The following is a 21,684-nucleotide window of genomic DNA, read 5'->3' as shown; positions in this document are numbered from 1 at the left end:
TGGACAAGATTAATTTGCAATATTAATACGAAGGAAAAAAATCTTCTTTGTTCCTGTACTTCACAAGGATACTAGGACAGTAACTAATACAACCAGCCAAGTCTTCCTCGACTTAGATAATTAACAGGATATGTATTTAGTTCCTACAGAATTCCATATACTAATCATTCAAAGAAAACTTAAAAAAAACATAATAATTGGAAAGGAGAAACAAAATCACATCAATAGAGATCCTGTATAAACTTCTGTACACCAAATGCATGATCAAAGGCAATCCATATTTATCCACCAACGATCCCAGGAAGGACTAGCAGGCATAGCAGAAAAGCCAGATGAAGAGTATATACCTCCATTTCTCCTTGGGCTTGCAACCCGAAGCGAGATACCTCACGAGATCGGAGTAGAAACCGACACCAAATGGATGCATCGCCACATTTAAGATATCAATAACCTTACTCTCCTTCATTGACTCGGTTGCATTTTGCAATAGGGCTTGCACAAGGATAGACATAGAAGTAAATGACAGAGGAAAGTATGCAACTGAACAATCACATTTTGGATATTGACAAATAAATTCGACTAGACTGACCCTTCGAAAGTTGTCGAACGATATGTGACCTTCTCCGTTTGGTGCTAGCAGCTTAAACTGTGATCTTAGATAAAACAGTTGATCCTCTGTTAGGGCTTTGGATAGCGCCTGAAAAGTGCGATGCGATAAAAAAATATTAAACAAGTAAGATAGAGTATATAACCATTGTATAAGTTCTGCATGTTGCTGTAAAACAGACTTCGAGGTTTTGATGAATTGAATATGATGGGTGCAAAATTGTTTGCCCGGGAACCGCTGTTTGTATGTTTGTTGTACTAATGCCTTAAGATATGATAAGAATAGGTTCAACAAATCAGCAATCAAATTTTAAATGATTTTTATTTATTTTTTTTAAATTATTAGGTTGGAGAAAGCCTCAAGTAGTAAAGACCAACACAGCTTAATCATGATAATGATTTATCAAGAATACCAAGTCTACAAGATTTGAAATTTAAGCACACATTTACCGGGTTTGTAGAGTAGTAGCTCTAAGATATCCATATTGGGTTTGCCTTCTAAGTCATCTATTGCTATATCAATTTTTGAACCTTTAATTGTTAGTTTAAAGGCACCATACATTGTAGATCCCTTAACGTTCAAGACACATAGATCTAACACTTGCCTGCATTATTCATTAAGTTGAAATTTTGCCTTCTAATATTGTTAAATACTTCTATCTTGTTTTCATGTTAAACCTGGTATTTAATCCTTCCCCATTCTACATTAGCATTGCTTAAGTTTGTTGTGGAAATTCCATCTCATGCACTAACCCATATCAACTGAAGCAATAGTTCAATTTACAAAAATATAATTGTTAGACAGAAATATGAAAGTTGTGTTTTGTCAAAAAATTAACAGGAAATATTGAGATTCTAAACAATAGTTCAATTTATCTCCAAAAGAATAACTGAATCAAGGAAAACCAGAATACTTCAGTATCACTTACTTTTCATGATAACATGTACTACATCTTCAAAATTAATGACACCTTCATCTCCCAATACTTTTGCAAGCTCTCTGTAGAAGTTAGAGAAAAGACACAGATAAGATTAAATAGGGTAACTCAAAGTGTTCTTCTAACAGCATCACTGAGTAGGATAATGCCACCCCATGAAGGCTATTACCTTTGCTTACATTGTGTTTAATTGAATAATTGGATTCATCATTTAATGCATCTTGATGCAAGCATAACCCACAACTATTAATATATTGGGCTATTAAATTATTGTATTTAAACATTTATCTCTGCATCATACCAAAAGCCACAGTTGTAAAAAAAACGTACATAAAGAACAAATTCTTAAGTTAAACCATCAAATAGAGAAGTCAACCTATTTTTTTCAATGTATGTATGGGTCAATGCCACATTGTATATTAAAGAAATGAGATTAGCGCAGCCACCATAGTATAAACTCCATGAATGCATCTTATGAGAAACATCATCTAAACACCCTACCATATTATCTGGCAAGTTTGTCATAATTGTTTTTTTTTCTTGTCTTCATCCGTTAGTTAAATATAGTTTCTTTTTCAGGTGAACTCCCACAGTATGCAAAATGCTCATTATCACTAATTCAGTAATTAAAAAAAAGGCAAATGCACAATGCTATGTGAAATAGGGAATTATCCAAGTCATGGCTAGCTTTTCGCAGGCAGCCATTCCGGCGGACATAATCTGCCTTGAAGAATTTCCAAATAATGTCCACCTCAAGTATTCAATATTACTCCTCAAATTCCATGGTATAAAGGAAACATTTTTCAGACTTGTAGAAGAACCTAAAAACCCATCAAAGTCATACATATCGGTCCGACAGGCACAAGGAATTAGAATCGTTTCAACGATGGGTGGTCGATGATGAAATACTTGTACATCAACAAGTCCCATGACATACAGTGAGTGATCCAGAGAGAGTATGAAATGATAGCACGGACATTTCGATGGCAGATCCCTAGGTATGGATAGATGAGTTAGTTAGTAGGGAAAGAGATGGGCGAGATCTCACAGCAGGGTAGAATCTGTGATGGAGCCATTGAGGTGGGCATGGAGCTCAATCTTGGGCAGCAGTTTGCACCATTCCGGCAGCTCCATGTCTCCACCCGCGTCCAAGTAAAAGAACTTATGTTAGCCCAAGATCGAGCTAACATAACGTCGAGTGCTTTCGTCATGCAGTTATAACCTGGAAATCATTTGCTAAATAGGAAGTCCAATTGAAGATGCACCTCAAAGGAATTCGAGATCTCAAATATTGAACTACTCTGGCATTAGGTGAAAACACAGTAGTGAAGAACAAAATTTTAAATAGAATCAAGTTTAGGTACTCTGATAAATTGATCGCCAATGGCATGCAAACTACTATGACTATAGAAATGTGATAACCTCTCGACTTCATTTGACTGTCGAGGGAAGGATCAAGATTCCAGATAAAAAAAAACAATTAAAAAAATATTTTTTTATTTAATCATTGATAGAAGCTACTATTTCATATTTTATTAGAATTCTTCTTATTTATATGAATTGCCTAAAATTTACAAAAAGGGGCAAACCACATTTGTTCAAAATTTAACCTTAGTTAAGAATTTGGAGAATAAAATAGTAATAAAGTTAGGTTAGGGTTACAGAGGGTTCTTATTATTTTCCCCTTGTCAAAGTCTCCTCCTTGGATCATGAAATCCTTGATCACATGATGAAATGCAGATCCTTTGTAACCGAAGCCTTTCTCACCTGATCAAAATAGTCACATAATGCAAATACTTTCACCAATCAAACGAAACAGAAATCTGTTGGGCGGAGAAAAAAATCAAGAACAAAACCAAAAGAAACAAAAGAGAAGATGAAGTGACCTGTGCAAAGAGCACGAAAATTTTCTGCGGTTTGAGGGACATCATCCCCGTACAACCCTATCACAATCCTGCCCACATCCTTCCCCACCGGGTTGCCGATGCTGATGTCGAAGTAGACTTTGGTGGTCACCTTAGACTGCAGCGCAGCTTCCTAAAACCCCAGCACAAAAACACATCGTAGCTACATTTTTCATTTCCAGAGAACAAAGACCAAATAGATACTAGATCTCGGAAAAGATAAAGTCAAAAAAGGATGCGGTGTGGTTGGAGGAGATACTAGGTCTCCTCTTCTCAACCAAATGGAGGAGTTGGAGGGGATGCGGTGTGGTTGGACGGAGAAGCAAGGGCATCGTGTCTTGATCCTAATCGGGAGAGGAAGGGGCGTCGATCTAGGAAGGGGGAAGAGGGAGATGAGGTTGAGAGATATGGTCGGAGGTTTAGGTTTAGGCTGAGAGAGATGGTCGGATGGTCGAAGGTTTAGGTTTAGGCGAGAGAGATGGTCGCGCGGAGGAAGGGGCGCGATATAGATTTAGGTTTGGAGGAAACTTCACAGTGTTGCAAATTTGGCTAGTGGGAAAATTAAAATATTTTATTTTGGTTCATTAACAACGGGTTTTATAAAACCGATGTTAAAATCGGTGTCTATTAACGAAAAAAAGGGCGCTCATAGACATCGCCTAAAAAACCGATGTCTATGAGCTAAAATCTGCGCTCATAGACACCGATTTTTTGAAAAACCGGTGTAAAATACTCAAAGACATCGGTTTTTGCTTAAAACCGTTGTTGTTCCACTGATGTCTATGAGAGTTTTTGTTGTAGTGAATACATTAGAACTAGTTTCATATCAATCTGAGGTCATTTGATCCATTAGTCGATTTGGGGTAAAATCGATTGATGGACCAAATGACCTTAGATTGACATGAAACTAGTACTTATGTGTTCATCTACTTTTCCTAATTATATCCATACCCTCAAATACCAATTTGACCTAATATGTTAAGAGCAGTGATTTTTTTAGCGCAAATAAAATTTTTCGAACACGTCTGTGTTCAAAAAATCACCGCTTCTAATATATTAGTTTATGGACCAAATAATCTCGGATTGGTATCAAACTAGTTCTTTTGTATTTGTCTACTTCTCCTAATTATATTCATGTTCTCAAATATCAATTTGACCCAATATATTGAGAGCAATAATTTTTTAAAACATAAATTAAAATTTTTAAATATTTTTATGTTCAAAAAATTATTGCTCTTAATATATTGAGTCAAATTAACATTTAAGGGCATACATATAATCAGGAGAGGTAGACGAACACATAAGAACTAGTTTCACGTCAATCCAAGATCATTTGATCCATTAATCGATTTTAAGCAAAATCGGTAGATTGACATGAAACTAGTTTTTATGTATTCGCCTACCTCTCATGATTATACCCAAGCCCTCAAATACCAATTTGACCCAATATACTGAGTAGTGATTTTTTGAACACAAATTAAAATTTTTAAATACCTCAGTGTCCAAAAAATCACTGCTCTTAATATATCGAGTCAAATTGACGTTTGAGTGCATGGATATAATCAGGAGAACTAGTCAAATATATAGGAACTAGTTTTATGTCAATTCGAAGTCGTTTGGTTTATCAACCGATTTTACCTAAAATCGACTTTGATAAAAAAAAAAGAAAAAGAAAATCAATCGACTGATTTAAAAAATCAATTGACTGATTTGCTCAAAATTTTGATGTTTCGGTACAAAGCAAAATTTATTCGACTAATAAAAAAATTAGTCAACCGATAGGGGTAAAACGGGAAATGGATACGTGATTTGGTAATTTTAAAACTACTCTATGCGATTTGGTAATTTTGAAAACTTACCTACATGGTTCGATAAAAAGCTGCTTAAATCATGTTGGTTGGTGTTGTATAATATGATCTCGAGAACCTGGGCATGTAATAATTTTTGACATACGACGGATGATAAGGCCCCTGGGTGGGAGTCGAAGGTCAACGAATTAAAATAAGTGGAAGTCAAAGTTTACGGTTGGTCAAATCCGAATAACCTAAGGGCCCAGCTCCCCTCTCAATTACTCACGGGGCTCTGCTTCTCATCACATCCCGATCGACTAATACCTATCGGACAACCCCATCTCCCCACTTAGATGTAGGACCGTTGGGCCGGCTGGAAGGGGGGTTGTTGGATATCCTGCAAAATCAAAACAAACGAACAACCCTTCCTCGAACTCTTTAAGCTAACACTTGTAAAATAAACAAAGCAGATAAATAAAACATTAAAAAGACGAGGCACAAGATTTACTTAGTTACAACCGATGTGGTTGTTAATCCAAGGAAGGTTAAGCGTACTAGAATACTCCTTCAGGCGGAGAAGCCTCTTACAATGTTGAAGCACAGAAACAGAAGCTTAACTCTAAAGCACACAAGCGTAGGAATTACAAGTAATGAGTTCGTTGTTAAACTTCTGGACCAAGACTATATTTATAGCCTTGGTCAAGGCGCTAGGAAGGGTTTCGGGCGCCCTGGGGGGGATAAAACTCTATCCCCCAATGTTCAGAACGCATTAGACGCGTTCTGGTCAATCATGCTGGTCCGGGCGCCCCGGGCTGGTCCGAGCACCCTGGACTGTTCTGGGCGCCCCGGACCAATAAAGTCAACTCATGTTGACTTTTTCATCGGGGACCACTGCTCTGGTTTGGTTCGGCTCGGTCCGGGTCTTCTACTCCAGATCCGCTCGCTTGGGTGATTTCTGTCATCCGGAAAAGGGCTCACCCGAACCCAACTTCCAGTCTTCTCGAGCAGCCTTCTGCTCCGGCTTCTCATCCCTCGGAATCGCTGCGTGTTTCCTTCTCGTCCACCAACGTACTCATCCGCAGTCTTCGTCCCTCGGTGGCACCCCGTGCCGACCTTCTCGCTAGCTGCGTCTCTTTCTTCCCGAGCAATCTTCCGCTCCGGTTTTCGTCCCTCGGAACCACCGCATGCTTCTTTCTCATCCACCGGGGTACTCTTCCGCAGCACCTCTTCCCTCGGACGCACCGCGTGCCATCCTTCTCGCTAGTTGTGTCTTCCGCTCGAGTACCTGTGCTCCTAAGCTCCTGCACACTTAGACACAAGGTTAGAAACAACACATGACCTAACTTAACTTGTTGATCACACCAAAACAACCTTGGGGTTCCAACAATCTCCCCCTTTTTGATGTGATCAACCCAAGTTAAGCTAGGGTCAAAAATAGACATGAATAATGAAATAATTTTATTGCAATAACATGCAACAAGATAGAAAAAATTAAATTTCAAAAAATTCCAATTTTCTACCTCCCTCTAGACTTATACTTTTTCTTCTCCCCCTTTGATCACATAAAAAATTGGGTTTGCTAGAAAAATCTAAGGGTTGACACTTAGAAAAAAAGATCTATTTCAATGATTTAGAAAATTTTGGATATCCAGCAAAATCAAAACAAACGAACAACCCTTCCTTGAACTCTTTAAACTAACACTTGTAAAATAAACAAAGCAGATAAATAAAACATTAAAAAGATGAGGCACAAGATTTACTTGGTTACAACCGATGTGGTTGTTAATCTAAGGAAGGTTAAGCGCACTAGAATACTCCTTCAGGCGGAGAAGCCTCTTACAACGTTGAAGCACAGAAACAGAAGCTTAACTCTAAAGCACACAAGCGTAGGAATTACAAGTAATGAGTTCGTTGTTAAGCTTATGGACCAAGGCTATATTTATAGCCTTGGTCGGGGCGCCAGGAAGGTTTCCGGGCGCTCGGAAGGTTTCCGGGCGCCCTGGGGGGATAAAACTTTATCCCCCAACGTTCAGAACGCATTAGATGTGTTCTGGTCAATCATGCTGGTCCAGGCGCCCGGAGGGGTTCCGGGCGCCCCAGAGGGGTTCCGGGCGCCCCGGGCTGGTCCGGGCACCCTGGACTGTTCCGGGCGCCCCGGACTAGTAAAGTCAACCTGTGTTGACTTTTTCATACGGAACCACTGCTCTGGTTCGGTTTGGCTCGGTTCGGGTCTTCTACTCCGGATCCGCTCGCTTGGGTGATCTCTGCCATTCGGAAAAGAGCTCATCCGAACCCAACTTCCGGTCTTCTCGAGCAGCCTTCCGCTCCGGCTTCTCGTCCCTCGGAATCGCTACGTGTTTCGTTCTCGTCCACCAGCGTACTCATCCGCAGTTTTCGTCCCTCGGTCGCACCCCATGCCGACCTTCTCGCTAGCTGCGTCTCTTGCTCCCCCAAGCAATTTTCCGCTCCGGCTTTCGTCCCTCGGAACCATCGCACGCTTCCTTCTCATCCACCGGGGTACTCTTTCGCAGCACCTCGTCCCTCGGACGCACCGCGTGCCATCCTTCTCGCTAGCCGCGTCTTTCGCTCAAGTACCTGTGCTCCTAAGCTCCTGCACACTTAGACACAAGGTTAGAAACAATACAGGACCTAACTTAACTTGTTGATCACACCAAAACAACCTTGGGGTTCCAACATTAGATTCCATCGAGACCCCATCTCCCCGCTCAATTACTCACAGAGCTCTATTCCCCATCACATCCCAATTGGCTAATGCCGATTGGACAACCCAGGGTTATAACTCCCCACTCAGATATCATTGGAGCCTATCTCCCTTGTCAATTATATAGGGGATCAGTGGTCGGCTTGAAGGGGGGTTGGATAGACGGTACCCCCAAATACTCGCTTCCTACACTTGTTAGTTTGCGCAGCGGAAATACAAACTAATATGAATACAAAGAAAGCTAAAGACAAGAAAGAAATCAAATCAAGCTACACGATCATTTAACGTGGTTCAGAGATTGCTTGCTCCTACTCCACGGCGTGTCCTTGAGATGGGCGATCCCTATCCGTCGGTGGATTAGCCCCCGGCAAACTCCGGCTATCTCAAGTCACTCCTTGTGGGTGGAGAAACCTCACCACAACACTAACCAAGACTCTTGAGACTAGTAGACTACTAATTAGGGTTTACCACCACTAATTTCGTCAACTATAACCAAGCTCCCAAGCCTTGGTTATATAGGCTACGGGTTGGAAAACCTCACCTACCAGTCGACTGCTCTCTATGAAAATTCGATCGTTACATCCCAATGGCTCGATACCAGTCGACAGCTAAAACTAGCAGTCGACTGCTCCACACTGGTTGAGCGAACAGAAGCATTCTGTTTGCCCCCAGTCAACTGCCCAGTCGACTACACCAGTCGACTGATGGAAACATTAGTCGACTGCTACAATAACTGCTACAATACTGCTACAGTAATTGCTACAGTGCTACTACAGTAAAACTCTAGATATAGAATTTTACCTTGAGTACAATCTTTCATGCACTCGTACCCTCACGACTCACTTGGCCCTTCATTGCAGTCTTGACCTTTAGCCTTCAAGTCTACTTCCTTTGGCTCTCATCCCTCGGATGCATCTAAGCCCACGGCTCATCCCTAATGTCATCCTTCGCGTATGCCTCGAAGTCGCTTCCCTCGGCCCTTGTCCTTGCTACCTTGTCCACGGTCCCTCGGATGCATACAAGCCCGTGGCTCGTCCCCAATGCCATCCTTCACCGGACCCGAAGCCATCAACCTGAGCCACATGTGTATCCTACAGTCCTGCACAACTCAAGTACACATATCAAATACAAGGGTGAACCTAACTTAAACTCTTTGCCCAATCATCAAAACACATGGTCACACGGACCATTGGGATTGCTCCAACAATCTCCCCCTTTTTGATGTTTGACAATACATTTAAGTTAGGGAAACTTAATAGCAAGACAATATGCTAAAAACAATGGACTTACGATGCTAAGGCTACACACTTGGACTTACTCCGCCGAATGGACTTACGTTGCCAAGGCTACACACTTGGACTTACACCGCCGAATGAAAAATGCACCATGCATTGGAACCTATCCCAAGGCTCCCCCTACACCTAGGCTCCCCATTGAGCTAGGAATTTTATCACGGGGCTATTTAAGAACCTATCACAAGGCTCCCCCTATGCAAAGACACTAAGATTTTTCCAACTAAACCTTACTTCTCCCCCTTTGTCTAACATGCAAAAAGTTCTCCAACAATATCCCAATTATTAAAAACTTGTCATCCAAATTGACCCTAAACTCATGTATTGATCCCCCATGGATTTCATACATTTATACGAGTTGACTCAGTCAAAATCTAGTGCTGAAAATAATTTCAGACTGGTATCAGTCGACTGCAAGGAGTACCAGTCGACTACCCTTATCAAAACAAGCTTACAGAAACATTCTGTGCTCAAAAATACTATTACCAGTCGACTGATAACTGTACCAGTCGACTGGTACACTATTCATGCAAAAATTAACTTTTTCTAACCAACTTCAGAAATGCACCAGAAATTCTACAGACCTCCAAAAATTCTCAAATTTTGTGAAAATATCTATTTTATCAATATCTACTTGAGAAAAATATATATAAAAATATATTTATCACAAATCCCAAGATTGACATAAAACACAAAATTACCTAAAAGGTTCAATTGAACCTTAACCTAAAGTCCTAGTTTTGACTTCCTTTTAATGTATTTGCCCATACTAACCCACAATGCATCCCTAGCATTGGTTTATATGACATTATACATCCAAAACCAATTATCATGCAATATGACCCCAATGTTATATTTCTTGCACGAAACATAACCCAATTGTGCCAAAACCCTAGGTTTGAGACTCAAGTCCGTCTCCAAACCACTTGGCACATTTCATAACCCCTCTAGACTCCCAAGTAAAACTCACTTGAGATCCATTGGCCATGGATCCCAAATTGACTCTTTGAGCTCCCCCTAGAGCTCTTAGCCATAGCCACCTCCCTAGATGACTCATCCACCATCGCTAGGCCACATCGTGCACCTCCGGTGACACTTGGCCTACAAACCTAACCTTCTTAATCTTGGACACCTTGTCCTTGGTTAATTTCTCCTTACCTTTAAAAGACTTTCCCTTGCCATTTATTGGTTTCTCCTTGCTATAGTCATATGTGTTGGATCGAGACGCGCTAGAGGGGGGGGGTGAATAGCGCTCGTGGCTATTTTGCTCGTATCGGAATCGTAAAACTATCAAAGTAAATATACGCAGCGGAAATAACGAATGCAATCACAGAGGGACACAAGAAGTTTTACTTCGCACGGAGCCTAGGTCGACTCCTACTCGAAGGCCCGCGATCCTTGATCGCTTTCGGTGGGCAACACTTATAAGTACGAAAAAGAGTACAAGATTTACAATTAGTACAGTAATTAAAAACAAGTATACCGACGACAGAATCGTAATCTCGAAGCTCCTGGTCGTCGTGGACTCGTAACAGCACTTCAGGGTCATTGTTTGAGCAGCACGCAGCACAAGGATCGCTTGGAAGTTGTTGTTCTTCAATGCTGCTCGAAGTCCCCTTATAAAGGGCATCCAAGGTGCCTTGAAGGCCTCTGAAGGCGCCTCCTAGGCTCCGAGTCCACCGTGCAGATGAGCGCTGACCAGTTTGCGCTTATCACTTTTTGAGGGCGCCTTCAAGGGCCTTGAAGGTGCCTTCCAAGGCGCCTCCAGAGCCAGCCGAGGCGCCTTCAACCCTGTTTCGCGGCCAGGTCAGCTTTTGTACCCGAGGCGCCTCCAAGCTCCATCGAGGCGCCTCGGACACTATTCATCCGAGGAATTAGGTTGCTCCTTTGCACCTGCAAGTTATGTTAGTCCCAAACACAATCCTGCAACACAAAGTTAGCACAATACACATGATAAGTATAGACAGTCTCCGGACTGTCCGAGTCTGACTTCGGGTTTCCGACCGGAAACCCTAGGTCGACCCGACGCCTACTGTTCCCTCTACGGGGAACGCGTCCTCACCTACTCCACCAAGGAGATTTACCTGTTGCCAGTTGATCCTCCAGATCGACTGGACTTTTGCTTAGCACTCGACGCTTCCAGACTTTCTGCTGGACATCCGCTTCCCGGCTAGTCCAGACTTTCACCTGGTTAGCGACACCAGGACTTTCCTGTTGGTACGGGAAGCATCTAACGATCGAACCTAAGTTTTGATAATGGCAAAGGATTCAAAGTTAAGGTGAGTTGTGATCTAACATGTTAAATGAGTGTCTCAGGAAAAGTCCTAACTGCGGTTAGGCAGAGGAAAAACCCTAGGGGGTGGTAACCCTAGGTCATAGGGGGTGGTAACCCTATGCGGAAAGTCTTGGCAGGTCGATGGCTTCAGGCAAAAGTCCTAGGGGGTGGTAACCCTAGGTGAAAAGTCCTGGTGTCGCGAACCAGGTGAAAGTCTGGACCAGCCGGGAAGCGGATGTCCAGCAGAAAGTCCGGAAGCGTCGAGTGCCGAGCAAAAGTCCAGTCGATCTGGAAGATCGTACTGGCAACAGGTAAATCTCCTGAGTGGAGTAGGTGAGGACGCGTTCCCGCGTCGGGTCGACCTAGGGTTTTCGGTTGGAAACCTGAAGTCAGACTCGGACAGTCCGGAGACTGTTAATACTTCATTTTTAATATCTGTTGTATTATGTGCTAATTTTGTGCTGCAGGGTAGTGTTTGGGACTAACGTATCTTGCAGGTGCAAAGGAGCAACTTAAAGCCTCGGATGAACGCCGAAGCGCCTCCATGAAGCTTGGGCGCCTCGGATCTGGCGGGCTGCTGTTCAAGCGCCTTGATGAGCAAATGGAAGGCGCCTTGAATAGATGAAGGCGCAAGCGATGGAAGGCGCCTTGAGTGTTAGAATTCGACGGATCTCGCGGGTGACTCGGCTCTGTTCAAGGCGCCTTGGTGAACGGTAGAAGGCGCCTTGAACACCCTTTATAAGGGGTTTCACCAGCAGCTCCTAAGAAGAACTTCCAAGAAATCTTTCTGCTACAAGCTGCTCACGAGACGATCCCGAAGTGCTGCTACGAGACACCGACGACCCGGAGCTCCGAAATCTTCAGATTACGATATTGTCGTCGGTATAACTGTACTTTTTCATTATACTTAACTGTAATACTTGTACTCTTGTCGAACTTATAGTTGTTGCCCACGGAAAGCGATCAAGGATCGCGGGCCTTCGAGTAGGAGTCGTCACAGGCTCCGAACGAAGTAAATTCTCTTGTCTTTCTGTGTGGTTGTTTACTTTCCGCTGCGTTATTTCTCCGATAGATTTTACAATTCCGATAATCGAACGATTTTAGCCACGAGCGCTATTCACCCCCCCCTCTAGCGCGTCTCGATCCAACAATTGGTATCAGAGCGGGGTTGTTTTAATTTGGTGCAACCACCATTTAAAACATTTTTTTCGTGGTATTTTGTTCGGAGTTGATCAGAATTTTCTAATTGCTTTTCACGAATCGGTGTTGCTCAAAGTTGGTCAATTCCACTTGGGCTCGTTTTTTTTCCTTCTCTCGCATTACTAATCCAAGACTCAGTCTTGGAATAGATTTTGTTGTTTTTTTTCTTTTAGATCTAAAATGGCCCAACAAGAAGGATATAGCACCGTTCGTCCCCCACTATTTTTCGGAGAAGACTTCGGGTATTGGAAGGGGCGAATGGAGATATATCTGAAGATCCAGTTCGATACCTGGATGATCATCAAAACAGGACTGGAACTGCCAACTGGTACCGATGATAAGCCTACACCCTGTGAAAATTGGGAGCCAGCATTTATCAAAAAGGTGGAAGCTGACGCAAAAGCCACCTGCACCATCCAATGTGGTCTTACCAAAGAAGAGCTCAACAGAGTCGGTCCATTCTCCTCCGCAAAAGAACTATGGGAGAAACTAATCGAACTACACGAGGGCACGTCGGAAACCAAGGTAAGTAAGCGTGATTTGTTACTTAATAAATTATATAATTTGAAAATGCAGGAAGGCGAGACAGCAAGTTCTTTACACGCTCGAATTCAAGATATCTTGAATTCCCTTCATGGAATCGGGCAGAAAGTAGAAAACAGAGACATAATAAGGTATGCTCTTAACTCATTTCCTAGGATTTCATTGTGGGCATCAATGGTAGATGCCTACAAAGTCTCTAAGGATTTGTCTTCCTTAAAATTAGACGAATTATTTAGTGAATTTGAACTCCATGAACAGACTAATGCACAGCCATCCGAGAAGGGCATTGCTTTGGTTGCAGGTACAAGTCGAATAAGGGAATCAAGAGGACGGCGAAAAGTTGAATCGGAATCAGAAGACGAACCCGATTCAGAAGATTCAGAAGATGAACTGGCCAGCGAATTTGTGAATCTTGTAAAGAAACTATACAAGAAGAAGAAGGGCTTCAACAAGAAAGATATGAAGAAGGCAGTTCAATCCAAGGAGGCTCAACAAAACTCAAAGACGAAGTTCGAGGTCACTTGCTACGGATGCAACCAAAAGGGACATATAAAAGCCAACTGCCCAAATCAAAAAGAAGCCAAGAAGCAAAGAAGAAGGAAAGTCCTAAAGGCAACCTGGGACGAATCCTCTTCGGAGGACGAAGACGATGAACTCGACCAAACGAGTCTACTCGCATTGATGGCCCGGGACCAGATCAGCGAATCCGAGAGCGAGTCAGAAGCCGACTCCGAGCAAAGCCACGGATTCGCATTCGTTTCCGAAGGGCCAGACTCCGCTGTAAGTATTCCTAGGCTTAATAATTTAGTCAATTATTTACTTCGCAAATTAGCCAAGTCAAATTTGAAAATTAAGTCACTTTTAAAAGAAATAAACATTCTTAAAGAAGTAACTAACTCAAAATCTTTAACTGAAGATTCAACTCAAGTACAACAACTTGAGAAAGAAAATTCAAATATGAAAAATCAGCTAAATGATTTAAAAGTCACTTTAGAAAAGTTCTCTCTGGCTCCAAGAATTTGGATCTAATTCTTGGGACACAAAGGGTCATCTACAATAGAACTGGACTAGGATATAAAAGTAAATTTAAATCTTACTTATCCTTAATAAACAAACAAAGTAGTAAATCAGTCCAAGCATGGGTCCCCAAGTCCGAATTGATCAATCAAGTTGGACTTGGTCAATACTGGGTCCCTAAGGATCATATATACTACCTCGATAGACCATATCGGGGCCATGATTCAGGGGGAGCTAAAAGAAAAACGATCTTGATTTAAAATTCAAAATTTAAAAGTCGAAACCTAAAATTAAAAATCAAATTCTTAAAAAATTCAAAATTAAATTAAATTCGAAATTATGAAAAGTAGATGGAGGATCCAAACTAGCTGGCACCTCCAACTGAACTACCCGACAGGGTAACTGAACCTAATTTACCCGGAATGGGTAAAGCAAGAATAAATTACCCGGCAGGGTAATTAAGATTAGATTAAAAACGGGATAAGTTTAACTTGAACCACAGTACTGGTGAAGTTTTTGGATGATAGTACGTTAGGGAAGCTTGGGCATCGCATGTCTAGGAAGATATGGCTTCGACCTAGTGCATTTGGCCAAGTGGAACTGACCGAAGCTACCCTTAAATGAATCCTAACTAGTTAGACCAAGGTTTAGTATTAAGCTCAATGGGTAGGACTATTTGGAAACTTCAAAGGCATGGTTACTTTAATGAGCTCCTTGTGACTCACCACAGCCCAGAAGTTTATCCAAAGAATGCTTACTTGTTGTACCCAAAGCTAAACCTGAATCTAACACAAAGTTAAATCAGATTCCTGAATTCAACAATAAATCATCTCACATCAATTATAGGATTCCCTGATTGAAAATTTAGATCTGGTGAGATGAATAAGTAATAAAATCTTTTCAAAATTATTTAAAAATCTTTTCAAAACTCAATTTCAAAATTAATTTCAAAACTCAATTTCAAAATTAATTTTAAAACTCAATTTCAAAATTATTTAAAAATCTTTTCAAAACTATTTTCAAAATTATTCAAAAAACTTTTCAAAATTATTTAAAATTATTTTCAAAATTATTTAAAAATCTTTTCAAAACTCAATTTCAAAATTAATTTTAAAACTCAATTTCAAAATTAATTTTAAAACTCAATTTCAAAATTATTCAAAAAAAAACTTTTCAAAATTATTTAAAATTATTTTCAAAATTATTTAAAAATCTTTTCAAAATTATTTAAAAATCTTTTCAAAACTCAATTTCAAAATTAATTTTAAAACTCAATTTCAAAATTAATTTTAAAACTCAATTTCAAAATTATTTAAAAATCTTTTCAAAACTATTTTCAAAATTATTTAAAAATCTTTTCAAAACTCAATTTCAAAATTAATTTTAAAACTCAATTTCAAAATTAATTTTAAAACTCAATTTTAAAATTATTTAAAAATCTTTTCAAAACTATTTTCAAAATTATTCAAAAAACTTTTCAAAATTATTTAAAATTATTTTCAAAATTACTTAAATCTTTTCAAAATTATTTAAAAATCTTTTCAAAACTCAATTTCAAAATTAATTTCAAAACTCAATTTCAAAATTAATTTTAAAACTCAATTTCAAAATTATTTAAAAATCTTTTCAAAACTATTTTCAAAATTATTCAAAAAAAAAACTTTTCAAAATTATTTAAAATTATTTTCAAAATTATTTAAAAATCTTTTCAAAACTCAATTTCAAAATTAATTTTAAAACTCAATTTCAAAATTAATTTTAAAACTCAATTTCAAAATTATTTAAAAATCTTTTCAAAACTCAATTTCAAAATTAATTTTAAAACTCAATTTCAAAATTAATTTTAAAACTCAATTTCAAAATTATTTAAAAATCTTTTCAAAACTATTTTCAAAATTATTCAAAAAACTTTTCAAAATTATTTAAAATTATTTAAAATTATTTTCAAAATTAGTTAAAAATCTTTTCAAAAATTCGCGTGGAGCTTCTCGAAGGCGCCTTCCATCAAAAGGAGGCGCCCTAGCAAGCGGCGGGAAAATTCCCGCCGCATCGTCTTAAGGCGCCTCGGATCAACCCAAGGCGCCTCCAACGTATATAAGGCGCCTTAAACCTTGTTTTAAGGCACCTTCAACACTTTATATCAAAACGAACAGAAGCTTTTCTGTTCGTTTTCTGCCGACGCCGAGCACGCGATACTCGTGCGTGTTCTTCCCAACCATGGCGCCTTTTACCTGTTTAATCTTCCTCAATACGTGACAATGCCTCCTAGGTATAATCCTAATCCCTTCCGTTCAAGTTTTACTTAGAATCTTTTCTTATTTCTGTCAATTTTTGGTAAAATCGTGAAAAATAGGAAACGCCGACATGTTGATCTTAATCCAGCTAGAATTCCATCAGCAGATATCAGATTCCCGACTATACATCTTAGGGATACCTTTGCTAATTACATCTTTGAACCTATCAAACCTAGATATGTAAACAAGACTTTTTATACCCAGTATTGTCAACCAACTATTCAAATGATAGAGCACTATCAACTAGATCAATTGGTTTACTGCACCGATACAGTAAACCAGGAGTTATGTGCACAGTTTTATCACAACCTTGAGAGGGTTGATGATAATAAGTACAGCACCAGAGTTTCTGGCGTGGACATTGAGCTTACTCCCACTCTGCTACGCACCACCTTAGGACTTAGGGTCTCTGAGTCTACCTTTCTATGCTACCCCAGTAGGGATCTGCCATTTGGCGATCCCTACTCCCACATTACGTTAGATACTATCTATACGTATTTCTTCGGGGGAGCGAGACCTGCTGACTTGACTGAGTTCAGGTCAGTTACTCTTAGGGTTCAGGACTACGTGATGTATAGGGTCCTGACAGCATGTATTCTGCCGATCTCATCTCGGGATGTCCCGAAGATGAGATCTTCACACTCATTCTTCTTGTACGCCCTGTGTCATCGACTTGATATCGATATTGCCTTGCATATGTTCCAGAACATTATCTGTGCATCTGGGACAGTCACCTCCAAGATAGTCCACATGCCCTATTGTCATATTCTGACACGCTTCTTTTCGACCATAGAGGGTATAGATGTGACCAGAGGAACAGTCATTCCTCTTACTATATATGATGAGCTAGGATCCCGTAGTTGTAGACTAGCCAGTGCCGATATCACAGCTGATGGAGTTCTAGCGTGGATAGGACGACCACAGCAGGCAGCTGCCCCTATCGCTCCGGCAGCCGAGGATATACCAGGCGAGGGAGAGGAGTGGGCTGATTTCTTAGCTGATGATCTTTTCACGGATCCCTCCCCGTCTACCAGACCATCCACCTCAGCTGGACCTTCGACCTCTTCCTCACTCTCCGTCGAGGACAGACTTGCTAGACTCGAGGTCGAGTCTATTCAGACACGACGGATAGTTCTCACCCTTCGATCCGAGATGGCCGCCGGGTTTACCTCCCTCCGAGACGAGATACGATGTCTGGGCCAGCCAGCACTTGCGCAGCCCCATGCACCACCTCCCGCTGATGCTCCTCGAGTCGATGATCCTACTCGTTGATTTGACCATTTTATGCATTGTATTAAGGACTTTTGACTATGAATCTAACACTTCACTGTTTATCTGTTTTGTTAGACCCTCTTGATGTGATATCTACTTATTTGCATGCTCCCAGTCAACAGTTTACTTAGTTTCAAATGATCTAGAGGTTACTTATTTTTTTTACAAATTCTAAGAAAAATAATGATTTCAAAATTCCAATTTCTTAGAATTTCAAAATGATTTTCAACATTTGGATTCAGCCTAAGTTTTCCCCTAGAAATCATGTTCCCCTAGAATTAAGCCAGAGCATCTCACAAACACCTAGGTTTACCTTGATTGTGATTGACACACATAGAACGGCGTGAGATGCATAGGGTATTGCCTGGACTCAAGAATGCTTAAAACTGTGCATCAATATGAGTCTGGGCGTTAAATATACAATAAACATTAATCAAGTTAAGTTCTCCAGCTCTAGTCAAATCTACCTGGTTCAAGATAACTCAACTTGACTAACCAAGTGAAAGCTAGTGTCCTATAGACAATGAGCAAGTAACTCAAAGTTAGACAGTTGGTAAAGGATACTTAATCTTTTAGTTAAGAATATTCTGTTCCTTATGGCTCTGATACCTAATCAACACCAATTTACTTGACTCATGTTTGGACTTAAGGACCAACTGAATAAATTACCTAAATTAAGATTCTAGCTACTCTCTCTCTTCAACTTAAAAATTAACAAGGTTTTGTATTCAAATTTAAGCTAAGTCTCTTTCACTTAAGCTATATTCTTCAAAGTTCAATGTTTACAAAAGGCTTAGCTAAATGATTCTTATAGCAACTTTCAGTTTTTTTTTCAAACTTAGCCACCTTTTTCAAATTTTTTTTAAGCTAAGTTACCTTTCAGATAGTTTTGCAAACCTTAACTCAGTGTCTTCAATATTTTAGGTGAAGATTTAGTTTTTAACTTAGCACTAATCTTGTTTTTTGAAAAAAAAAATTTTTTTTTTTGAAAACTGGCTTATCTTTTTTTTGATAAATGGCAAAGGGGGAGAGTAGGAAATTCAAAAGTAAAAATTTAAAAAGGGAATCCTGTATTTAGGGGGAGCATCACAAAAGTTTAAGTGTTAGCTTAAGTTAGGCGTTCATTTGAAATTATATACTTAAGCTTGCTCAATTACATTTTTTTTGCTACCTGTGCATCTGTTTTTACTTAACTTTGAATTTGGGTTGCCATAATCAAAAAGGGGGAGATTGTTGGTACGGGAAGCATCTAACGATCGAACCTAAGTTTTGATAATGGCAAAGGATTCAAAGTTAAGGTGAGTTGTGATCTAACATGTTAAATGAGTGTCTCAGGAAAAGTCCTAACTGCGGTTAGGCAGAGGAAAAACCCTAGGGGGTGGTAACCCTAGGTCATAGGGGGTGGTAACCCTATGCGGAAAGTCTTGGCAGGTCGATGGCTTCAGGCAAAAGTCCTAGGGGGTGGTAACCCTAGGTGAAAAGTCCTGGTGTCGCGAACCAGGTGAAAGTCTGGACCAGCCGGGAAGCGGATGTCCAGCAGAAAGTCCGGAAGCGTCGAGTGCCAAGCAAAAGTCCAGTCGATCTGGAGGATCGTACTGGCAACAGGTAAATCTCCTGAGTGGAGTAGGTGAGGACGCGTGAACAGTAGACGTCGGGTCGACCTAGGGTTTCCGGTTGGAAACCTGAAGTCAGACTCGGACAGTCCGGAGACTGTTAATACTTTATTTTTAATATCTGTTGTATTATGTGCTAACTTTGTGCTGCAGGGTAGTGTTTGGGACTAACGTATCTTGCAGGTGCAAAGGAGCAACTTAAAGCCTCGGATGAACAGTGTCCAAGGCGCCTCCATGAAGCTTGGAGGCGCCTCGGATGCAAGGCTGGAGCTGGCTGCGAGAAGCTGTTCAAGGCGCCTTGATGAACAGTGGAAGGCGCCTTGAACAGATGAAGGCGCCTGGTGAATAGTGGAAGGCGCCTTGAGTCTGTGATAAGATTCGACCAGTTCGCTCCTCATCTCCCCGGCTGACTCAGCTGTTCAAGGCGCCTTGGTGAACAGTAGAAGGCGCCTTGAACACCCTTTATAAGGGGTTTCGACCAGCAGCTCCTAAGAAGAACTTCCAAGAAATCTTTCTGCTACAAGCTGCTCACGAGACGATCCCGAAGTGCTGCTACGAGACACCGACGACCCGGAGCTCCGAAATCTTCAGATTACGATATTGTCGTCGGTATAACTGTACTTTTTCATTATACTTAACTGTAATACTTGTACTCTTGTCGAACTTATAGTTGTTGCCCACGGAAAGCGATCAAGGATCGCGGGCCTTCGAGTAGGAGTCGTCACAGGCTCCGAACGAAGTAAATTCTCTTGTCTTTCTGTGTGGTTGTTTACTTTCCGCTGCGTTATTTCTCCGATAGATTTTACAATTCCGATAATCGAACGATTTTAGCCACGAGCGCTATTCACCCCCCCCCTCTAGCGCGTCTCGATCCAACATTTCCACCTAGGGTTACCACCCCCTAGGACTTTTGCCTGAAGCCATCGACCTGCCAAGACTTTCCGCATAAGGTTACCATCCCCTATGACCTAGGGTTATCATCCCCTAGGGTTTTCCCTTTGCCTAACCGCAGCTAGGACTTTTCTCCACCTAGGGTTACCACCCCCTAGGACCTAGGGTTACCACCCCCTAGGGTTTTCACCTACCTAACCGCAGTTAGGACTTTCCTGAACTACTCACTCAACATGTTAGATAATAAGGAATCTTAACTTTGAATCCCTTTGCCATTATCAAAACTTAGGTTCGATCGTCGGATGCTTCCTGCACCAACAATCTCCCCATTTTTGATTATGGCAACAAAAATTCAAAGTTAAGAAAATAATGTCATTAAAAGATAAGCATGAACATACAAGCATAATGTTAGTTAAGTGCAGAACTAAATAAAGTGAAGAGCTCCCCCTTAATATAAAGACTCCCCCTTAATAAAAGCTCATTTTTTAAAATTTGAATTTCTTTCAATTTTCTTTAATTCTTTGAATTTTCTTCTACTCTCCCCCTTTGCCATATATCAAAAAATGGGTAATAATAGATGTTTGTTTGAGTTGTACATGATTTTACTAAGGTTAACAGGTTAGCTAAGTTCAACAGGGTTTGAAAGTTAATGTCAATTGGAACTTAGTTTCAATAAAGTTTTAAGACAAGGTTATTTAAGTTCAGTTGGTCCTTAAGTCCAAGCACAAGACATGTTCAATAAATTGATTTATTAGGTATCAGAGCTATAAAGAGCAAGAACATTCTTTAAGAAGAAAAATTGAGTATCCTTTACCAACTGTCTAACCTTTAGTTACTTGCTGATAGTCTACAGGACAATAGCTTTCATTAGGTTAGTCAAGTTAAGTTATTTTGGTCCAAATAGACTTGACTAGAGCTGGAGAGCTTAACTTGATTAATGTTTATTGCATATTTAACGCCCAAACTCATATTGATGCACAGATATAAGCATTCTTGAGTCCAGGCTATACCCTATGCATCTCACACCGTTCTATATTTTTCAAACACAATCAAGGTAAACCTAGGTGTTTGTGAGATGCTCTGCCTTAATTCTAGGGGAGCATGATATCTAGGGGGAAAACCTAGGCTAATTCCAAAATTTTGAAAAAAATCTAGGAACTTGGGAATTTTGAAAAATATTTTTCCTAGAATTTGAAAGAAAATGATAAGTAAGTCTAGGGATTTGGAAATTTTGTAATTTTCTTAGAATTTGAAAAGAACAATGAGAGTTATTTTAGAAAATAAGAACACTACTCTACCCAACACATTCCTATTTGCCTTCTAAGTG

Source organism: Zingiber officinale, chromosome 6A (assembly GCF_018446385.1).
Source record: "Zingiber officinale cultivar Zhangliang chromosome 6A, Zo_v1.1, whole genome shotgun sequence".
Classification (NCBI taxonomy): Eukaryota; Viridiplantae; Streptophyta; class Magnoliopsida; order Zingiberales; family Zingiberaceae; genus Zingiber; species Zingiber officinale.
This window is presented reverse-complemented; position numbering follows the sequence as displayed.